This window comes from Rhinolophus sinicus, chromosome 2 (genome assembly GCF_057876585.1).
Source record: "Rhinolophus sinicus isolate RSI-liver-muscle chromosome 2, RSI-T2T, whole genome shotgun sequence".
NCBI lineage: Eukaryota > Metazoa > Chordata > Mammalia > Chiroptera > Rhinolophidae > Rhinolophus > Rhinolophus sinicus.
The window spans coordinates 44,117,471-44,141,192 of NC_142502.1; the positions used below are offsets into that span (position 1 = coordinate 44,117,471).

The 23,722-nt window shown below is 43.2% G+C and overlaps 1 long non-coding RNA gene across 1 annotated transcript in view; it reads right to left on the reverse strand.

Annotated features, from left to right (window-relative positions):
- Positions 1-358: 358 nt before the first annotated feature.
- Positions 359-23,722, reverse strand: part of LOC148758772 (uncharacterized) — a 33,667-nt gene continuing 10,303 nt past the window's right edge. Inside the window, exon 3 of the long non-coding RNA XR_016019727.1 lies at positions 359-415. This is a non-coding gene — a long non-coding RNA (uncharacterized LOC148758772). The remainder of the gene's footprint in view (positions 416-23,722) is intronic.

The window sequence follows — 23,722 nt, forward strand, 5'->3', positions numbered from 1 at the left end:
GGTCCCAGATGTAGTCTCTTTGCTAGAGCAGATGCCCATGGCCTTGGGGACATGGAAGGCAGCCACTGATCTGGCAAACGCATTATTTTCCATCACTATCAAAAAAGAGGATCAGAAGTAGATAACACTGGTCTGAGGACTATATTAATTCTCCCACCTTCTGTCACAATACAGCTCATAAAAAAAAAAAAAACTGGAGTGGTTAGGTATCCCACAGAATATCACACTGGTCCATCACACTAAAGGCATAATGCTAATTGGATTGAATGAGCAAGAAGTAGCTAGTACATTGCAGGCCTAGCTAAGACACATGTACTCTGGAGAGTGGGAGATAAAACCTATGGAATATTCAGGAACCTACCACATCAGTAAAAATTTTAGATATCCAGTGATCTGAGGAACGCCAGGGCATCCCCTGCAAAAAAAATAAAATTAAAAAATTATTGCAACTTGCACATCTCTCCATGAAGAAAAGAGGTCCAAAATGCCTAGTTCTAGTAATGGGTACCTGAGACACATTCCTACCTCTCCCCATGCATGGGGGTCAAGGAAAGTGGGCAATAAGAGTATTCCTGGAAGCCACTGCTACTTAGAAATAAATGCCTAGCAATAATTTAACTATAAACAGAAGTGACTGTGAACCACTTAATCCAAATGTATCCCTAACTCACTTTCCCTTACCGGGATCCCAAAAGATTACTCCAACACCACCCAACACAAGAGGAAGTTAGAGTGTAAATTTTTTTTAAAAGTGTGTCCAAGTAAATACATTGTTAGGGCTCCTCCCAGAGAATTGCAAGGGGCCCTGGAGTTTAAGCATCATTAGTTTCTAGGTAAATTCACTCGTGGCTGGGAGCCAAGAGAATGAGTGGTAGGTGGGACTGGAGGAGGGTGTCAAGCCAGGGATGGGGCTGGATATGAGTGCTTACGTTTTAATGCACTTTCCAGAAACTCTTTTCTGTTCCTATGTATATAAATGCTTTCACCACCCTAACAATTGCCAAGGGCTTTTTGTTTGTTTATTTTATCAAACTAGGTTTCATCAAATACTCTTATAATTAGGAACAGTTGGTGAAGTACAGGCTCTGGGAGAGGAGCCGACTCTCCATCCTCATCCAAAAAGAGTCCTGGAGACCAAGAGTTTGGCTCCTTCGCTGCTGCTCTGGGTGGGAATTAGAAATATCTGGACACTCTTGCCGCAGTCTAAAATTCAGGAGGTGTAGACCAAGGCAGGAGAGTTTGCTGCTTCAGTTTCCCCATCTGCAAATCAATGATATTTACTAGTCAGCAAATATCATTTACTGACTGGATGTCAGTAAATGGATGAATGACACTACTGAACTGCAAATTATTAGTGTTACTGCATTTCCTCTTTGATCTCAGGGGGCAATATAAATGTATGATATCGTAATTGTTTCCATGGCAGCAAATCATATTGTCCCAAACAGGGGATTTTATGACTTCATGGCTGCATTAAGAAAAAGGAGAAATCAGACTGAGAGTGAGAAATTTGCTTAAGCATAAATATCTTCAATGATAGCAAGGGGAATAGAGCAAATTACAGATAGGCAAAATTGCCTTTGGTTTAAATGCTCTTTTTACAAGTTCATCCTGGTGAAGAGGCCCCTTCTCCAGGCATATCGTTTGTATAATGACTCCTCTTTGCTTGAATTCACAGAAGGCAAATGGTGAAGCTCATCTATTTCGAGAATGCCTAAGCAGTTATAATACTGATTGTTTTGCAACAAATATCTGGATTTCTGCTGTAAGTGGTTTTGTTTGGCTTTTCTATTTGTTTGTTTTCTACTGCCTCAATGTTTTATCTACACTAATTTATTTGAAATAAACCAATTTCCTGATAAAAATTGCCTTTTGTCATCTGAAAATCTGTCAAGAACACTCTCTGCTCACTAAAGGCATCTATTTTGCCTTTCTTAGGTTTCTATTGACTTTATTCTCGTATTTCCAGAGTCTATCATTAGTTTCTGTCTATTGACTGAGAAGAAAGCAAAATTCTTTCTAATTTTGAAGCCACTTAAATTCACCTCAGGTTCACTTAACCATATACAACAAACGATGATGGGATTTTAGAACTCTGGGTCTCTCTCTCTCTCTCTCTCTCTCTCTCTCTCTCTCTCTCTCAATCCAAATCTCTCCCCCAACCCCTCCTCACTCCTTTTTTTGCATAGAGATATTTCCAGTACCTTCTAACATTTATCTCTTCCTTTTTTCCTTTTAACCTTCAAATATCCAGAATCTGCACATTTCTGCTGATTCATGAACTTCTTGCCAACCAGCTAGACCGCCACGTGGCTTTCACTCTCAGCACAACCTGCAGATCCACTGCTTCTTATCAAGGTCTCTCAGTAACCCGTCTCCATTCTTATTCTGAAGACTCTACCTTGTTGAATCCTGTACAACAAATTATTTGTTCCTCAGTATAACTCCATTAGCAAGTGTGATGCCATAAAATATAACATAAAATAGTCTGTGTCAATTTGGGTGGACTATAGTACCTAGTTGTTTAATAGAACACTAATCTAGGTGTTTCTATGGAGGCAGTTGGCAGATGTGGTAAACATCTACAATAGTTGACATTAAGTAGAAGATCCTCAATGATGTGGTGGACCTCATCCAATTAGTTGAAGGCCTAAAAGTGAAAACTAAGGTTGCTCGAAGAAGAAATGCTGCCTCAAGACTGGAGCATGAATTACTTTCCACCTTAGTTTCCAGCCTCCTGCCTGCCCTACAGATTTCGGAATTCCAGAGTCCCAATAACACATTAGCCAATCCCTGAAATAAATCAGTGTGTGTGTGTGTGTGTGTGTGTGTGTGTGTATTACATTTCTTGAAAGAATCCTGACTGACACATGCACATAAAGAACACACTAAGTGTTCAGTGACATGCTGAGCAATATACTGGGAGAAATACAAAGGACACAGCACTTGTGATCCATTTCCTCTCAAGAGTTTACATGAGAAACAAGACTAACTGTGCCTGAAACAACAGCAGATTGTTGCAAATAATAAAAAATAAGATTTAGATGTTCCATGTAGATGCCCAGGAGCTCAGTAGAAAGAAAGATCAGTGAGGAGTCAAGGAACATTTCATGGAAAAAGTGAGTGTTGAGATGGCCTGGGGGAGATTTGAGGATTTTCACAGGCACGAGAGAGATCAGAAGACACCCAGGCAAGACAAGCAAAGTACACGAAGGCACAGAGGCAGTGCAGTGTTGTCACAGGGCCAGAAGGAGACCAGATGGACTAGAGCAGAGTATTTTCAGAGATCTTGGAAAGCAATGTTTGACGGGCAAACTAAGACAGGTTTTGGAGAGACCCAAATAAACTCTGGGAGTATTGCTTAGACCTTGATGTGGTGGAAAAAGATCCTAAAATTTAGAGAGAAAGAGAATTTTTAGATTGACTTAAATTTGAGTACCTCATGCAAGCACTCATGGCTAGTTAGTGGCAGAGCCAGAGAACTAGGCTTCTTGACCCTTCGATCTAACTTTGTTCCCACTACACCACTCTGCCTCTATATAGAATAGAGAGATATTATGAAAGTGGTGTCATAGAGAGATTGTCTTACTGGCGGACTATAGGGGCAGGGAGCAGAAGTTAGAAGGGTCCTAGGGGTATGAAGTGAGGGTCTCCACTAGGGGAGTACACGTGAGAGTAGAATGAAGGGAAGGCATGAGATCACATAAACCCAACAGCTTCTTCTCAACCTTCACCATTTCCTATGTCTTAGCAGCATTTTACACTGTCAGCAACTCCTTTCTATATTGCCATCCTTGTCTCCTCTGACACTTTCCTCTCCTCCCTCCTCTCTTTATGTTCCTTTTCTGGAGCCTTCTTCCTTCTGTCTCGTAAGTGTAGTCATTTCACAAGGAACCATCTCTGGCCATCTTGTCTTTTCTTTTTAACAATGTCTTGGCAAATGTGGTCCATCTCTTGACCTTAACTCTCACCTTGGTAATGGCCTGTCTGTTTCTAGGTCTGACCATTGTCATGAGTTTCAGCCTCACCTGCTATTCTACCCACTGGAAAGCTTCACCTAAATGTCCCATTGGCAACTTTAACTCAGTGCAGCATTTCCTTCTCACACCTGAGCCTCTGGTCTTCCCTGTTTCTGACTTGAGAATCAGACACTTGGCCTCAGCATCTCGGCATACGTTTTTGCTATTTTTCCCTCTTTGCTCTCCATGTTCAATTGAATGCTAATTCTGTTCATCCTACCAATATATCTTCCATCTCCCTGTGCCAGCATCTCTACATCTATTTCTACTGCTCACATTTGCCCTGCCTTATATTTCTCATCTCCAACCCATTTTTGAGGCTATAACTAGATTAACATTCCTGAAATATAGCTCTGATGCATTATTTATCTGCTCAGCAGTCCTAAATCTTTTTCCAATGCCTTCAAAATGAAATAAAAAGTCACCATCCTATCTTCTCCACTTTCCTTCCCAGTATTCCTCCTAAACACTCTGGGCTCTACCCCAACTCAGCTCTCACTTTTGCCCTCCTCACTCATAGTTGTCTTGCTTCTGGTGTTCTATTCGTGCTGTTTCCTCTATCTGAAAGGCCTCCCCCCAAGTTGGAATGTCCAAATATTACTTAATTTTCAAGGCTCACCTCAAATGTACTTCTTTTTTATTTTTTTTTAAACAGGACTTTATTGGGGAACAGTGTGTACTTCCAGGACTTTTTTCCAAGTTAAGGTGTTGTCCTCTCAATCTTAGTTGTGGAGGGTGCCGTTCAGCTTCAAGTTGTTGTCCTTTCAGTCTTAGTTGTGGAGGGCGCAGCTCAGCTCCAGGTCCAGTTGCCGTTTTCTAGTTGCAGGGGGCGCTGCCCACCATCCCTTGCGGGACTCGAGGGATTGAACTGGCAGCCTTGTGGTTGAGAGGACGTGCTCCAATCAACTGAGCCATCCGGGAGCTCAGCGGCAGCTCAGCTCAAAGTGCCGTGTTCAATTTCAGTTGCAGGGGGCGCTGCCCACCATCCCTTGAGGGAGTCAAGGTATCGAATTGGCAACCTTGTGGTTGAGAGCCCACTGGCCCATGTGGGAATCAAACAGGCAGCCTTCAGAGTTAGGAGCATGGAGCTCTAACCGCCTGAGCCACCGGGCCGGCACCTCGAATGTCCTTCTTACTTGAAGTCTTCTGTAATCCAAGTGGAATTTCTCCTCTTCTGCATTCTCAAAACCCTAATTTGAAACTCATTATTTTACACCTAAATTATTATTCCGGAACACGTTTTATCTCTCAGACTAGATTAAAAACTCTTTAACGGTAGAATGTGAATCTTTATAGCACCAACCCCAAAGCAGTTAGCACAGTGTTTTGCAGATATTATGCAATAAATATTTCTTTAATTGATGAATTCTGAAGGTAGAAACTATAGGATTTGGTGCAGATTTGTGAAGTATTTTAAAAAGAGAGGAATAAAAAGAACTTGAAAGATTTCCAACTTAACTGAGTAGATGAAAAATAGTGACACTGGTAAGGATAATGACTGACAGTGGAATTTGATTTGGGGGTTTTTGGTGAAAATAAGACATCTAAATGGAAATGGCCATCAGGTAACTGGAAATATGGGACTGGAATTCAGATGAGATGTCAAACCAAGAGCATAGATGTGAGAGACAAGTCTCTGAGAGTACATACAATCCCTGGTGAATAAAGTGGAGAAAGATAAAAGTACAGGTTAAGAACCTGAGCCTGAGAAAACAAAGAAACCGCAATCAGAGAGTAGGAGACAAGAACTAACATTGTAAAAAGGACAGCATTTTCAGAAGGAAGAGGTGTTAACAATGTGAAATATAGAGACATCTAACTGAATGAATGTTTCCTGAACACCTACTATGTTCCAGGCACTGTTGGATGTGCTGGAAATTCAGTGTTAAACATAACAGAGTCCCTAAAGAGTTACAGCCCAGTGGGGAGGAAGAGAAAGCACAGGTAGGTGTTTATTAGGTGGCAGTGAGGTGCTATAAAGAAAAAATAAAGTGGGGTAAGGGGATAGATGAAGGCAGGAGTGTTATCTTAGACAGGATGGCTAGGAAAAGCCTTACCATGTAAGTGATAGTTGAGCAAAATGCTGGGTAAAGTCAGGGAGCAAGTCATGTAAACATCTGGGAAAGTGTCTGGAAATATCCAGCTAGGGGAGAGCATGGTAGCTTCCCCCCGGGTGCCTTAACCTGCTCAGGGATATAAGTGGTGAGAGCATGAGATGAACAAGGAGAGGCAGTTTGGAGATTTGAGGAAGGAGAGAAGGCCTGAAACAGCCACTGGTATCTGCTGGGTGAGAGTGCGTGACGGATGCATGGAAAGAAACCACGCCGGGCGGAGGCAGAGGTGCTGTAGGAGGGAGACAGCAAGAATCGGAAGTGAGCCCAGTCTTTCTGCAGCAGGGACTCTGCTTCCAGGGCACAATCCTTACTTAGTTTACCATCTACCTCCAGAAAAAGCTGGTCCTTCCTGAGTGGCCAGTTTGTCAATGCCACCGTTTTACCAACTCTATCACAGAGAACTTCTGAGACATCTTTGGTTCATGTTTAGTCTTTATTTTTTCATCCTGTTCATTAGCAAATCCTGCTCCCCCTTTCCTATCTTGATAGTCAGCCTCTTCCACCTGTCCATCTTTTTGTACTGTCACAGATGGACAACAGTCACTGGTCATTTCCCATGGGAACCGTCTTCCTCCTTGACTTCTTCCCTCTAAATCTGTGACCCTCCTTCACTGACCCTCACCACCTCAGCCAGAATTCTCTTCCCCAATCAATATTGTTTGATTGAACCATCATTTGTATTTTACTTTTCTTATCCTTCTTGGGCTGGGATTCTAACAGCTTTCTACATCATCAAAGAGAGGCGTCGAGCCTTGTAGCAAAGACCAGGGAGCTCTCTCTGGCTTAGCAGCTTCATTGTGTCCCTCCCCTTTGGCCTTCGAAACTTGTCCCGCTCCTTGTCCCAAACTGCTTCCTAAGCTGTGCCACATGTGCAGTCATGCCATCTGGGAAAACTTGCTGAATCAACCCAGTACAGGCCACAGACCTCCCTGGCTCTCTCCGGTCATGTCATTTCTGCCATTCCCTTCACTTTCTTGTCACCACCTTTGTGTGCTCATCCCCACCAGTAAATCCTCACTCCTGGCATATAAAGTTGATGTTAGGGGAACACATAGCTACACATGATGTGAGTCTATGGCTTTGGTTTGTCAACTCTAAGGATGGCTCCTGCTTAGGTCCTTGATCTAATAATGCAGGGAAGAGGAAGCCAGGAGAGCCCAAGCACAATGATGTAGTCATAGCTTAAAAAACAACAGCAAAAAAAAAAAAAGCATTTCTACTTTGAAGCTTCGTTAGAAGGCAGCAGCAGGATGGCAAATCCAGGTATTGCAGCAAATGTTACTGTGAGTCTAGCCTTCAATGGGTTGAAGTTACAGGAAAATATATCCTCTTCCCAACCCCAAAATCCCTATTCCCATCACAAAATAGCAGTCATGGGTCAGAAACTGATTTAGCCTTTCACGGAAGAATGTCCTCCTGGAACCTGGCAGAGCTTGGAGGTCACCTGCTGACCCCATTCTTCAGAGGGAATGAACACCATCAGCCTGTGAGCAAGCTTGGCCTAAACATCACCCTGGAGACTCAGAACCTGGCTTCAGATAGTGGGAAGGGCAGAAGGCAAGCGGAACGGAGACAGGGCGAGAACCCTCTCCAGCTGATTACCTCTCATGGAAATACCAGGTCAGGGGAAGGAAGTCTTCAACAGCCAACAGATTCAAGTAGAAATGAAAAGCTGGCCACCCTCTGAGAGTCGCTGTCACTGAGGATGGGTGAGCCAGAGCTTCTGAACTTCCCCACAGCTCTAGGGGGCACGGCCTGTTCGCCCTCTGTGAGCTCCCGCTCCCCAGTGTTCACACACACACCCCGCAGTTAGAGAAGTTGATGCTATCCTGGGTGAACTCTATACTTTAAGCCCTAAAGGCAACCGAGAAGGCTTTAAAAAAACAAATCCCAGTGCTATTTCTGTAGGAAACATGTTGGAGAAAAATATAAAAGCAACGTTTTTAATAGCATTTCTAGCACTGAGGATGGTGAGCAGTGCAAATGAAATCTTCAGCCGTCAATCCTGAGCTTCTCCACCAGGGAAAACAATGAGAAGATGTCTATCTCGCCTTTGTTGGAAATTTGATTAGAATTTCCATCTCCACTGTTTTCTTCTGTACGCTTAGACAAGTGCAAATTCGGAAGCACACGCTAGAGGTCGCTGTTTATCACAATCCGATTTCACCTCCCGAGACCGGAGAGGAAAGGCCGGACCGCCTCTCTTCACCTCAGAGGGCGCAACCTGAAGGCTTTGGCGTAAGAAAACTGGTCACACCCAGGCCAGTAGGCTCAGAATGCATTGGCCTGCAGCTACAACTGCCCTTCATTACACAGACAAGTATAGAGGGAGGAGTAAAGCAAATCATCAAAGGTGCTTCAAATTAATTATGATTTGTTTCTAATATTGCATAGTTTGTGACCTTTAAATATTTCCCCTATTACTATGCTTCCCCCCACTATTACTATCCAACATATCACCTCTTTCCGGGTGACTCATCAGTTGATTTGAGGAACGTACAACAAGAAGGCCTTGAATACAAGGCCAGGTTTAAATACAGACCATACTTGCCGCTAACCACTACCACTGACACCCCAGGGTTGGTATCCTTCCCAGCTAGTTCTGTGCCCAGAATATAAACAGCTAAGAAATAAAATGACAAGACAACAGAGCTGATAACACTGTAAGCAATTACAGCCTCTCCTGATGGCTGAGATTTTTAGAGATGCTACTCTAAGAGCAGTATTCTAATCAAAGCCATTATTAATGAACCAGAGCTCAGGCTGGCTGACTCCTATTATTTCTTTCCTAATTCTCCTAATTATGTCCATCTGTTCTTTCTGTAGTCCTAACTTTGGAAATTGCAGAGCTTTCAACACAGACCAATCCCTAAGGCGATACAGAGGCCAGAGTTGACAGAAAAATCAGCGGTATTATCATTTCAAGGCAAGTCACGAACATTTATTTATTGTTTGGTGCATTTCCACTTCTGTCCTTTACTCTAGATCCAAAGCAGAATCTAGCTGGGGATGCAGGGTTATTACACATGCAGACACTGGTACAATGTATAATTCAGCATTAAGATCGAGCCTTAGGGAAATTCCTAAAAGAGAGAGCCCAAGCATTGCTGTAGATGGCAAAGGTTTCTTGCTGAAGAGTGAAGTTTAGACCCTTCTACAGGCGGGCAGCGGGCAGCATGCAGAGGCTGGAAGCACATGGGGAGCAGCATAGCAGGGCCAGAGAAATAGTCACGAGCACGGCTTTTGTGAGGAGAGTGGCCTACCCTGTGGCCAAAGTGGTGTTCTTGTCCGCGGCTGAGGTACTATCGCTGAGTAGAAGAGGAAGAGGAAAACCACGAATGATGCTAGAGCAGGAGTGACATTATGCGTGTGCCATTATTGGGGAGCAGTCTGGCTGTACGCTTTTTTAAAAAACTGTGTTAATATACATATGTCATGCAGGGTCTCAGCTCCCGTTCCCCGCATAAGAACACAGGCTATGGTGAGGCGAAAAAGGAAAACCCACGGGGCCATAGATAGGGGAGTCACACCACTATAGTCTCGCTGGCGGCTGGGTTGGAGACACAGGGAGCAGGAGCCACACAATCCACAATCGGTCGTTCGCTGCTCTGCCCACCAACCAACCAACCCACCCCCCTAGCATAGCCACGGCAGTTATATCAGTGGCCAATGGCTAACTGGTCACAGCTGATGGCCATCTACTACCTGAGCCAGCACCTTTCCACGTGAGGCCGAGAGCATGGAAACTGCTCTCCTGGCTCTGTCCCCACAATGTAAAATTTACCATTTTAATCATTTTACATGTGGAATTAAATGGCATTAATATATTCACATTTTTGTGCAACTGTCACCACTCTCTATGTCCAGAACTTTTTCATCATCTCAGACACTCTGTGCCCATTAAACAATAACTCCCCATGTCTTCCTCCCTCCAGCCCCTAGTAACCTCTAATCTACTTTCTGTCTCTATGAATTTGTCTCTTCTAGGTACTGCATATAAATGGAATCATCCAATATTTTTCATTTTCTGTCTGGCTTATTTCACTAAGCATAATGTCTTTAAGGTTCATCCACGTTGTAGCTTGTGTCATAACTTTTTAAGGCTGAATAATATTCCATTGTCTGTATATGCTACGTTTTGCTTATCCATTCATCTGTCAATGGACAATTGGGTTGTTTCTACCTTTTGACTATTGTAAATAAAGTTGCTATGAATATTGGTGCACAAGTATCAGTTTTGAGTCCCAGCTTTCAATTCTTTTGGATTTATACCTGAATGGAATTGCTAGATCAATATGGTAATTCTGTGTTTAAGTTTTTGAGGAACTGCCAAACTGTTTTCTACAGGTTGCATTTTATATTCCCACCATAAAGCACAAGGATTCCAATTTCTCCACATCCTCACCAACACTTGATATTTTCTGTTTGTTTGTTTGTTTGTTTGTTTGGTTTTTTTTTTACAATAGCCATTCTAATGGGTGTAAAGTGGTACCTCATTGTGGTTTTGATTTGCATTTCCTTAGTGATTAGTGATACCGAACATCTTTCCATGTGCTTATTGGCCACATGTATATCTTATTTGGGGAAATATCTGTTCAAGTCCTTTGCCCATTTCTGAACGACCTTACACTTTTGAGGCAGTATGATATTTCTGTCCTGGTTTGGCCACTTCCTTAGCTGTGTGACCCTGAGCTAGTTACATAATTTTTCGGTGCCTCAGTTCCTTCATCTATAAGATAAAAATAATAGGATCTACCTCATCGGACTGTATGAAAACTGAGTGTGTTTGCATCTGTAAAGCACTTTGAATAGTGCTATAGTAGATATGCAGTAAATGTTGGATTATTAATACATGAGGTGGCTTGGGAAGGGGAGAGACTGCGTATAGGGGAGAGGTTAGGAGACAGTGTCCTGCCACCACTATTGTGGGAATGGCCTCAGAGATTCTCTAGTCTATCCCTTTTATATAACAGTAAAGGAAAGAGACAAAAAGTTAAACCCAAGAGCCAGTGGCAGAAGAGGCCCTTGAAGCCACACCTCCAGAGTCCAAGCCCAGTACTTTTTCTACCACACTGTCTCTCTTCCTCTTCAACCTGCAGCATTTTGTTAATTTCCTCCTGGGGTAAGACTTGGACATCTTCCAAACTACCTCGATGTCCTCTGATTGGCATCACAAACTTGTATCCATGGGTCTGCAAATGTTGTCACTCTGTCACTCTGAGGATCGAGGCGTGGCTGGTATGAGCAACAGGCAGTTTTGCCTCCAAAATTCCCCTTCGGCAAAAAGAAGCGACAGGCTTTCCTCAGTATTCCAGCTGTACCAGCTCTCAGTCAGCATCACAGTTCTTAATGACAGTCTCCCACCTTTACCTCTTACCTCCTACATATGTGGGAGACGCCAATTATAGTAAAAGATGTGGGGCTATGGGACTCTCTCTCCTAGAGAGATGACTTGGGATCCCCACAAAAGGGCCAAGGGTGCAGGCAACCTCACTCACTTCAGACGATGGCCTTACGGAAAGGAACCCTACTTTTCCTTGTGTACCTCTGTGCCAGCCAACAAGTATGAAAATGCTAGCTGCCTCCCAGCCCCCACAGTGGCAGGTGACACAGAAATAGGTGGATAAATGGACAGAAAATGAGCTGAGGCTACACGGCCTGCCTAAGATTTTTACAGCACCTCAGAAAGAGACCACCTGGCATCGCTGATGAATCAATGTGGTCTCTCCTCATAGTGCCTGAAGCTGAAGTTTATTTCCAGTTTCCTAAACTGTCCTGCCTCCAGCAGCAGAACCCATTAATATCAGTTTTACATAAACCCGGATGCTCTGTGTCTCTATCTTAGATTCGGCTAACATGATTTCTGCTGTCCACCGCCCCTAAACAATGCAATGTGCACTTACTTCATCACTGACTCAGCTGCATGGCCCCTCTCTGTATGGTCTGCCTTCCGATGATTCACATCACGTTTCCTGTTTGGTTTCCTTTATAGATGCATCGCTCCTGATGTTTTCACCCATCTTCTCGAGGTGCATCCGGCCCAAGAACGCTTATCATACTTGTCCGTTTAGCAGCTGTATTTCTCCACCAACGCTACCCCAGGCAGGAGAAGACAGATTCACATTTTTAAAATGTTTTCATCATTTCTTCTTCCTTCTGCTTTTCCTCTTTTCTTCTAGTTCCAATGATCGTGGGATTTTATAATCTCAGGGTCCCAGAGATGTCTTCTGTAATAGCATGTCTGATGAGAAAGAAGCACTAACAGGCCCGTCACCAAGGCCTCCCTTTGGCACGAGGATGAAGCCAAGGAAACCTGCAGCATGAAAAGTGGCCTCAAAGGCCCTGCTGAGCCATTTGGAGGAAGAAGTCAGAGCTTTTGGGTTTGCCCAGCAGCCCAAGGATGATTAACAGCACACGTAGAAAGCAGCTGTGTTGTAGACTGGTGGTTTTCTTTTTTCCTTTCCTTTTTTTTTTTTTTTTTAAGATTTTTATTAAAAATATAGTTAACATACAAAATCATATTAGTTTCAGGGGCACACCATAGTCATTCAACATTTATATACCTAAGGAAGTGATCACTATGACAAGTCCAGCAACCATCTGACACCGTACTATGCTATCATCACAATATTATTGATTATATTCCTCAGGCTGTACATTACATCCCCATGACTTACTTGTTTTATACCTGGAAATTTGAACCTCTTATTCCCCTTCACCTGTTCCTCCTTTTTTTCAATTATAGTTGACATTCAATATTATGTTATATTCATTTCAGATGTACAGCATAATGGTTAGACATTTACACAATTTAAAATGTGATCCCTCTGACTAGTCTAGTACCCAACTCGTACTATACATAGCTATTACCATATCATTGCCTGTATTCCCTATGCTTTACATCCCCATGACTATTTTGTAACTACCAATTTGTACTTTTTAATCCCTTCACCTTTCTTCACTGACAACCCCAAACCCCCAGCTTCAGGCAACCATCAAAATGTTTTCTGTATCTACGGGTTTGTTTCTGTCTTATTTCTTAATTTTGTTCTTTAGATTCCTTATATAAGAGAAATCACATTGCATCTCTCTTTCTCTGCCTTACACTCCACTCATCATGATATCCTCCAGGTCCATCCATGCCACGGCAGATGGCAAGAACCCATTCCCTTCCATGGCCGAGCAATATTCCATTGTATATATGTAACACCTCCTCTTTATCCATTCTTCCATCAAGGGACACTCAGGCTGCCTCCACATCTTGGCCATTGTAAACAATGCTATAATGAACATATGGATACACACATCTTCTCAAAGTAGTATTTTGGATTTCTTTGGATAAATACCCTTCAGTGTCTCTTCTTATAGGCTTTGTTGTAAAGTCTATTTTGTCTAGTATAAGTATTGCTACCCCAGCTTTTTTTTTTTTTTTTTCATTTTCATGAAGTATCTTTTCCCATCCTTTTACTTTCTGTCTCTGTGTGTCTTTCAATCTGAAGTGAGTTTCTTGTAGGCAGCATATGTAAGGGTTTTGTTTTCTTATCCATTCAGTCCTCCTATGTCATTTGATTGGAGCATTTAATTCATTTACATTGAAAGTAATTGTTGATAGATATGTAGCTATTGTCATTTTATTATTCACAGTTTTGATTTTTTTTTTCCTTCTATGACGGGCCAGCCGCCACAAGTCGATCAGTACCTGAATGGGGGAGTGGGAATGAATAAAAGACACACACAAATGCTAATGCGGCCGGTCTTCAGTCATGCTGAAGCCCTGAGTTTATTATCTCTAACCAATATATACAGTTTGAGTACGTGCAGTTAAATCTCAGCGAAAGTAAATCTTTTACTTTGACATAGAAGATACAAGGTCACTGAAACTCACAAAAGTAAATATCTCAAGGAGACAGAACCTACCAATTGTCCAGAAAGCCCTTAGTCTTCTGTGTCCGGGAACTGGCCGTTTCCACCACATTCCTCAGCAGCCGTTAGGCGCCTCTCAGATAAGGCAGAGACAATGTTATGGGGGCAGAAACCGAGCCAATCTGCAAGGTTCAGGGTTGCAAGAAACCATGGCTCCCCACACCTTCTTAAAGAAGTCCCTCTAACATTCTTTGAAATACTGGTTTGATGGTGATTAACTCCGTTAGCTTTTTCTTGTCTGGGAAGCTCTTTATCTGACCTTCGATTTTAAATGATAGCCTTGCTGTATACAGTAGTCTTGGTTGTAGGTCCTTGCTTTTTATCACGTTGACTATTTCCTGCCAATCCCTTTTGGCCCTCAAATTTTCTGTTGAGAAATCATCTGACAGTCTTATGGGGGCTTTTTAAGTTACTAGTTGCCTTTCTCTTGCTGCTTTTAGAATTCTCTCTTTGTCTTTAAACTTTGCCATTTTAATTATAATGTGTCTTGGTGTAGGCCTGTTTGGGTTGATCTTGTTTGGGACTCTGTGCTTCCTGGACTTGTATGTCTATTTCCTTCACCAGGTTAGAAAGTGTTCAGTCATCATTTCTTCAAATAGGTTCTCAATCTCTTGCTTTCTCTCTTCTCCTTCTGGTGCCCCTATGATGTGAATGTTGTTACACTTGATGTTTTCCCAGAGTTCTATTAAACTATCCTCATTTTTTTGGATTCATTTTTCTTTTTCTGTTCTGATTGAGTGTTTTCTGCTACCTTGTCTTCCAAATCACTGACTTGATCCTTTGCTCCATCTAGTCTGTGATTCCTTCTAGTGCATTTTTCATTTTAGTTATTGTATTCTTTATTTCTGACTGCTTCTTTCTTAAGGTTTCTATATCCTTTTTTTATGCCTGCTATCTCTTTGTTGAAGTTCTCACTAAGTTCTTTGAGCATCCTTATAACCATTGTTTTGAACTCTGTCTCTGATAGAGGGCTTGCCGCCATTTCATTCAGTTCTTTTTTTGGAGGGAGGGAATTTTTCTCCAGTTCTTTCATTTGGGATGCATTTCTTTGTTTCCTCATTTTTGCTGCCTCTCTGTGTTTGTTTCTACCATGTTTTCCCAAAAATAAGACCTAGCCGGACAATCAGCTCTAATGCATCTTTTGGAGCAAAAATTAATATAAGACCCAGTCTTATTTTACTATAATATAAGACTGGGTCTTTAATATGATATGATATGATATGATATGATATGATATGATATGATATGATATATGATATGATACCAGGTCTTCAATTAATTTTTACTCCAAAAGATGCATTAGAGCTGATTGTCCGGCTAGGTCTTATTTTCGGAGGAACACGGTATACATTAGGTACATAGATCTGCTATGTTTCCCAGTCTTGGCTGGGTGGCCTAATGTGGGGCCCTGTGGGGCCCTGGCATAGTCTCCCTGGTCACCTGCTCTGGGTGCTCCAGGAGTGCCCTTTGTGTGGGTTGTGTGTGCCCTCCTGTTATAGTTGAGCCTTGATTGCTATTGGCATGTAATTGGGTGGGATTGACCCTCAGGCCGATTGGTTGTGGGGTTTGGCCACATCCATAGCTTATGGGCTGCTATGTAGGGGACTACTCCACTGAGTGAGATTTACCCTAGCGAGCTCTGGTACCTGTGGAGACTGCCCTTTGTGTATGCCACTTGTGGAACTAATTGGACGGTGCTCTGTGGTCTGAAGCCACCCTCCAAATGTGTTGGTTCTAGGGTCTCTTGAGAGGGGCCCAGTGCAGGCACAGGTCACCCACTGCCTGTGACCAGCCAGGAGCTACCTGGTAGGAGTTACAAAGCTATCTGAAGTTGTTCACTGCCTGTGCTAAAGTTGGAGGCATGTAGGAGAGGACACACAGCAAACTGAGGATGGCTACCACCAGTACCAGGCGTGGTGTAGCTCCGCAAAAGGCCAGAACACAGACCTGCTGCCACCTGCTGGCTCCCTTAAGGTTCAGCTACTGATAAAGCCTCGTGCAGTACATGAGTTGTTTGAGGCAGGGTCTTAGGGAGTCACTAAGAGTGGGAAGAATTGTGGTCACCAGGTTAATGTAAATTCTGGTTTGGTGCCAGTGCTAAGCCTGGAGCCACTCAGCAAAAGTCTCAGAGCACACTGAGGCCAGTCACCAGCCCACTTGGGGTCTGCAGACTCTGATAGTTTTCCAAGATAGAGTGTAATGTGGGTGGGGCTGGCTACAAGCTGAGAAAGTGCCTCCAGCATTGGGAGAGTTGGGTGGGGTGGGGTCCAAGTGAGTCATATTTGGCCATGTGGGGGAGAGCTCAACACAGGAAAGATGGTGCCTGCCTGCCAGCTGCACTGGAGAAGGCCCCCTCACAGGGACAATGGTGACTGTCCTCCAGCCCTCACCTTGAAACCACAAACCACAGTCTGTCCCCCATATGCTTCTGACACCCCCCGCCCCCCAAGTCACAATCCCTTCATTGGAACCCAGGGTGAGTGCCTGTGAGTAAGTGAGTCTGTATATGGGCCCTTTGAGAGGATGTCTGGGTTTCCCCCAGCCTTCCTTGCCACCGGGATGGTTGGAATGCCCCCTGTTTTTCACAGCCAGATGTTGTGAGGGCTCCTCATCCAGGCACCAGTACTCCAGGCTGGGGAGCTTGGTGTGGGGCTGGGGTCCCTCGCTCTTCTAGGGGGAACCTCTGTGGCCGAGATATCCCTCCAGATTCTCAACTGCTACATGGAGTTTTGGGGCCTGTTTCTCATCTCTGCCTCTCCTACCAGTCTCAACATGGCTTCTTCTTTATGTTTTCAGTTATAGGATTTGTGTTCAGCTAGACTTCAGATGGTTCTCCAGGTTGATTTTTCTATAATTTAGTTGTAATTTTAATGTGTTCACTAAAGAACTCAGGCACAGTTTTTATCTACTCCACCATCTTGGATCTCTCCCTAGACTGGTGATTTTCAAACTATGCTTTCTGCTTTCCAGAGGTACAGAGGAGGAAGAGGTGGAGGAAGAAGAGGAGGAGGAGGAGGAGGAGGAGAGAGAGAGAGAGAGAGAGAGAGAGAGAGAGAGAGAGAGAGAGAGAAGTAAACAAAGGAGAACCAAGTTCTGGGCCTCCTCCCTGAATTCAAGCAGAACAGCTCTGAGCTTTTACATTTTATACAAGCTTTTGTTTGGGAAAAGGGTTTCTGTGGCCCCAAACATACAAACTTGCTAGTGTACTTGAAAGCTCACTGTCCTGGAAGTAAGGCCTTGGGTCTGAACCTAGAGAATTTAAATTAATATTTAGAACTTTTCTCTGCCCAAAGTCATTGTTCAGAAAAGGATAGATATGACCATGATTTTTATGTATCAGCCATGCTAGTGCTAGGAATTTAACCCATGAGTGTCTGAGTGAAAATTCACCAAGATACAAGGATATTCATAAACTACAAAATTTGAAATACTCAAAAGAGAGGGGGAAGGGAACAAATAGAATGTGTCCATCAATCAGACACTGATTAAATAAATCATAGATTATGGCTCTCTGTGTATTTGTATTTTGTGACCATGGATACGTTTATTTATTGATCTATTTTACCAAAAGTGAGATTATAGCCTGTCCTTTTATTTGTATACCTCCTCATACTTCTCTATATTAAAGGTAAATTCAGTAAATGCTATTTTAATGCAAACATTCTGTATTCTACACTTATCTGTTAAATACATAAATATTTACTGTGATAAGGCTGATGATGCAGGTGATGATGGGTCACTTTCAGAGGGTGGAGGGATCCCAGAATGTCTTTCAGGTCAGCCATCAACAAGCATCCGTCTCCTCAGATGGATTTCCTCTGGCCAGCCTTTGTTTTCTGACCACATCTGCTCCACTTGATGAATTACTTGGTCCTCCCTGGGATCTTCTCCAAGTGAAATAACTCTCTGACCCTTGTTTTTATTTTTTCTCTGTTTTACAGCAGAGAAACTAGGAGAAAGGAGAATTTACAGTTCTCACCAGGTCTCAAAACATTTAGCCGAGTGCTTGGCTCAACATCACCAGGGTTCTCTAGGGACATAAATCCAACTTCTCAGTTTTCAACATAGGCCTCTCAGCAGTGGGGTTTCAGAGTGAAGGGGCTCTGCTCCGCAAGCAGGCAACCTGCTTCACTTACAGAAAAAGTGTTTGTCCTTATATGTAAAACTCAGAACTTTGTAGTTTCTGTTTTATTCTTAATATTTCTTTTCTTAACTAACTTTAAAATAAAATATGGGCTTTTCAGACATGCACGTCAGTTCTAATCAATTATTTCTAGCGCACAGATTAAAAACTCCAGCCAATAGCAGCTCAAAGATGCAACATTTTTGGCCTAGGAAATAAATGTACAAGTGGGATTGTTTGGTCCCCTGTCTCCTATGAACATCCCACACATACACACATTGAATGTCATCCTACTTCCTCTGGCTTCAGGGCCCCATTATGACATCCTGTGACACCTGATTTCTTCTGAAGTGTGCCAAGCTCTACACAGCCTTTCCCTCTCCTTCCCACAACACCCCTACACCCCTCTACTCTTGTGACCACAGTCTCCCAGATGCCAATCTTCCAGGCATAACGACGCATCCCCAGACTTGGGGAGCACAATGTAGAGAAAAGTAACTAGGATGTGGGCTACGAGCCCTGTCCGTAACATCATGATTGCTGCCTGTTTAGGGGCCTGTCAGGTGTCTTGAGTGTGCTCTTGAGCAGCATTTACTCTCCTCCTACCTTCTGCCACTCTCTACCCTCAAGCTCCCCACCCCACCGCAGCAACTTCTGTCTCCCGGCTGTCCTGCAACAACTCTAGTTACTTTGTTGTGTTTCTCTGAATCACAGTCTTTCTCTCAGTCACAATCTAGCAGTAGGGTCTTTCTCCCATCATTGATAAATGACCTTTAGTACAAAAGTATGAGCCAATTGGGCCTACTTAGTGGTTTGGAGCTGCCAATGGGACCGTTTTTCATTGAACACACCTTTTATTTTATTACAGTTTCCCTTCCCTTTGGAAGTTGGCACAAATCCTCTAGACCAGGAGATATTGTGGAATGCTGGCTATGGGGACAGAGCCCCCGAGAGCAGTTTCCAGGCTCTCGGCCTCACGTGGAAAGGTGCTGGCTCATGTAGTAAATGGCCATCAACTGTGATTGGATGTCCATCAGCTGTGGCTAGTTGGCCGTCAGCTGTAACCAGTGAGCCATTGGCCACTAATGTAACTGCTGTGGCTACGCTAACAAAGAATGGGGGGCTAGCAAGAAGATGGTGGCTGAGCTAGCAATAGCAGATTGCAGTTAGCACGGTGGAGTATGGCAGAGTGTGGATTGCGGATTCTGTAGCTCCTGCCTCCTGTGTCTCCAACCCAGCTGCCAGTGAGACTATAGTGATATGACTCCCCTACTTATGGCTCCATGGCTGTTCCTTTTTGGCCTCACCATATCCTGCGTTCTTATGTGTGGAGCGGGACCAGAAACCCTGCGTGACTCCCTGCATGACACATGGCGCAGCGAGCAGGGTCCCCCGCATGACACTGGCTGTGCAAAATGTCGCCCAAACAACCTGCTGGTAAGTCAAAGCTGAGCTGATTGCTTACGGTAGCAAAGGAGAGTACTGCTCCTCGGAGTCTTCAAAGCATCTGGGAGCGGAAAGGGCTAAGGAGATATACTTACTGAGATTTTGAAGTCTGGCTTTTAAGGCAGGTGTTTCAATGTGGGGGCATACTCATAGTCAGGACAGAGGAAAGATCATGATATTATAATTTAGGATTGGTGGACAAAACAAGGCAAGGATTTTAAGGCAAAAGGTTCAAAGAGTCTTAGGGTATAAACTGTCATTTCAATGCTTTTTTATTAAAAAAAGAAATGATAGGTCTTTCTGGAAGTTCCTACAATGGTCAATAAGTAATCTGGAACTTCTTTCAACCTTGGCAAGAGTTTCCTAGAATACCAAAGTTATATGATGAAGACAGAATAATGAAGTCATGTGCAAACAATAAGTTGTGTAGGAGGTTTGATTCTCAATAGTAGTAAGACCCAAGAGGACTCTCCCTAATTGTCTCCTGCTACTCCAATCTCATACAGAAGCCCCACCCTTCCTATGCAGAATCTGCAGACCAATAAGGGTCAGCCCATCTTCTCTCATAGGGGCCTCTTCCTCACCCAGTTCACTGTCGCAAGGGGAAGGATTCTTATTTTCACGCTCAGTTCAGCCACACACTCTCTCTCTTTGAAGCTCATCCAGATCTCATGCAAACAGAATTCCTTCCAGCCTCCTGGAAAGTTGCTGGTGGGCCTGGATTCCTATGCAGTAGGTGTGCAGTATTGGCCCCTCCTCCACAGTGTTCACAGATGCTTGAAGATTTTGTACAGGAGGAAATTGGAGCATGTTCTAAAGTGGCACCAAGTTTAAAAGCATCACAGAACATGATCCACATTGATTAATTTCATTACTGAAGGAAATGGGGCAGAGAAGGCGAGAGGTTCAGATGTTCCCCAACATTTTTACTCCCCCTTTCACAGTATTGCATTGTCAATGAACATTGGCTGCCCAGCCAGGGACCACCTTTTTCAGGTTTGCTTGCCTCTAAGTGAGGCCATGTGGCTGATTCTCACAATGGAGAAAAAGCAGAAATGGCATCTGTCCTAGGGCAGGGCTTTTAAGAAGTGTGTGTACCTTCTTCATATTCTTCTTACCCTTCTGCCAGCTTGATGCAGATAATGGTAAGGCAAAGGGGACACCAGGTAAGATAAGAGAAGCCTGGGTCCCAGGATCATCAAATGGGCGAAAGCCACCTGCCATGCAAGAACTGAGGGAGAAATAAATTCCTATTGTATTAACCATGAAAAAGTGTTTGGCCTACTTGTTATAGCAGCTAATACAGGAAGTAAAATGATAATAACACTCCCATATGGAGTCAGAAGAAAATGATCTCCATTCATTGCTTTGAGATGAAACACCCCAGTAAAGAACACCAGGTTCAAGCTTGGGGTGTCCTTGATGAAAAACCAGAACAAATTAATTTGGCTTTTGGCATATTAATAAAGCAGCAGGTATTTATAGAAGGAGTCATTAACCGATCATGCTTGGAGAACCAGTTTGCTTCTTGGGAAAAGTTTTGGCAGTTGTGAATAGGCTGATAGTTCTCACTGTTTCTCCACTCATTGTGATATACTGAAACTATTCTTCAGATGGAAAGAAAGATAAGGGCAAAGTCACATTTGAGCCAGAATCCCCAGGTCATTCTTACTTTAGCTGAGTTTTCTGCAGAATCAGGAGAATAACTTCTCCCAGTGCCCTTCTCGATACCCTCATGGCCTGGAAGAACTAATGCTCTTGCCATAAAGGAGCCCTCACTTTCAAGGACTATCCTGTGATTTTTCCCTTTCTAAGTGTAGGTGTTCAGCCTGAGTCAAAGAAAAACAAGTAGACATTTCCACAAGGATAGGTGTGAGTCCTCTTCTCCCAATGTTCCTGTCATGTTATAGAAAGGACTTAATGTTGATCCAGACACAAACTGCATGCTAGGTTGCCTGGAATAACACTCTAAGAGGGTTTAGCTGTGTTGTTTGGGTGGGCTCCAGCCCAAGAACACTGCTATTCTGTGTGCACCCACGCTAAGCAGTGTGCATTCTAATTCTGACTCCATCCTTGTAACCATATGATCCACGGGAAGGCATTTGACCACCTTTTCCACCTGCCCCACCATTTTCTATAGAATAAGATGGATAAAATTAGCCAATTTCATGAGGGAGGGGTAGTTTATAGACATTAAATGATTATAGACTATAAATATGAGGGAAATACAGAGCACTTGATATAAACACCACATATGTGCTAATTAGCTTCAATGCTAGGACATTTCTTCCCGTTACAAGGTAAAAATAGTCCAGTGGATTTTTACAAATCTTTTTTCTATTTTCCTATCTTAGTAAAACTTTTACAATGGAAAAAGAATGTAGCATTTGGCTCATCCATCCTGAGTACAAAAGGATTCCACAGGCAAATAATGTTATTAGAGGAAGCTATCCAGCTCAGACTTGTTCATTCATCAGTAAGAGCATGAGAGCTCTCCGCCAAACTGGTTTGGTGACATTCTCGTTTGAGGAAGTTACATGGGCACCTTTGGCCATTTACATGTGTGAGTCCTGGCTTTGGTGGAGTTATATGTGGGCAAGACCCACATGAAAGCAATGGAAGTGTTGGCTTTTGTGGATTTGGACGGGAGTGAGGAGAGAATTTGGCTTTGGGGACTGGGGAGCTTGGAGACTTGACCAACTCAGCACTAGGTGCTATTTTTAGATAGTAGTTCTTCAGCCTTATTGACATGATAAATGCCCAGTAAAATAAGCCCCTATAGGGAGGTGTGTGATTTCACCATCAAATGCAGCAGAGAATAATAATGGAAAGCTCTTCTCCTTAATGGCCACCTTTACTCAGTTGTATATCTTAACTTCTGGGTAGTGATTCATGAGGAACACAGGGAATGTCTTTGGATTTTACTATTTCTCATGATGTGAGATTTTAAAATAAATAGTATATCTAAATTTGTTTTTGATTAAAGTTTACTTTTTGTTTTAAAGTTTCCAGATAAAAATACCGTAAAAATTTAGACCACCTGAGAACTTATGAATTCAGAGAGAATTGTAACCTTGAATAGACTTTGTGGTGTTGTCTCCTCACTTCCCGAGTTGTGACATTCTCTCTCAATTCCTAAGCTGTGGCATTCTCCCCTCACCTCCTCAGCTGTGGTATTGTCCCCTCACCTCCTGAGCTGAGGTGAAGAACAGTCCGTGTTCTCCTGCTACACACCTCACTTGGGCTCCAAGAGTGGAAGCCACATAATGAGAAAAAGTGGCTGTCCCTCTGGTTTGTTTCAGTTTGAGAAATAGAGTCTCACTGAAGCTAGGTCAAATAAAGGAGATACATTGTGAAAGTACGTGGGGAATGAAACAGGAATGACATCCCAGGGACATCCAAGAACAGGAGCTAGGTCTTGAAAGCATCGAGGTGTGGTCCTGGCTTCAAGGACACTCAGTGGACCCCAAGGTAGAAATTAGTGGATCTTCACTCCAAAAGCTCCAAGGTCTACTACTAAAACTCATGTCAGATCGTGTCACTCCTCTTCTCAGAATACTCCAGGGCCTCCCTATCTCAGTCAAAGTAAAAGACAAAATCTTTTCCATGACCCACAGACCCTCTGTGATTCCCCTCCTCACCCAGTGCCTCCCCCTCAGGCACTGTGCTTTGCCATGATACCCAGTTGTGGTCCTTTGACACTCCAGGATCACTCTGGCCTCAGGGATTTTACACTTGCTGTTCCCTGTGCCTGCAATGCTCATCCCCTGATATCTGCTTGTCATTTATTTTAGGTCTTTGTTCAAATGTTATCTTCTCAGTGAGGCCTTCCCACCCCACCCCAACACTTCTATCCAACTTAACTGCATTATAATTTTTTTTTATGAAAAAATTTAAACGTACTCAAAAATAGTGTAGTGAACTCCCTTCTATCCATCATTAATCGGAGGTCTAAATTTTACCGGTTTTATTTCATCTGTTCCCTCTCCACTTTTTTCTTGCATTATCTCGAAACCATCCCATGTATCATTATCTAACATATATTTCTTATTTTTCTTTGTTATTTTATGTCTCCCCCACCCGAATGTCAGCTCCAG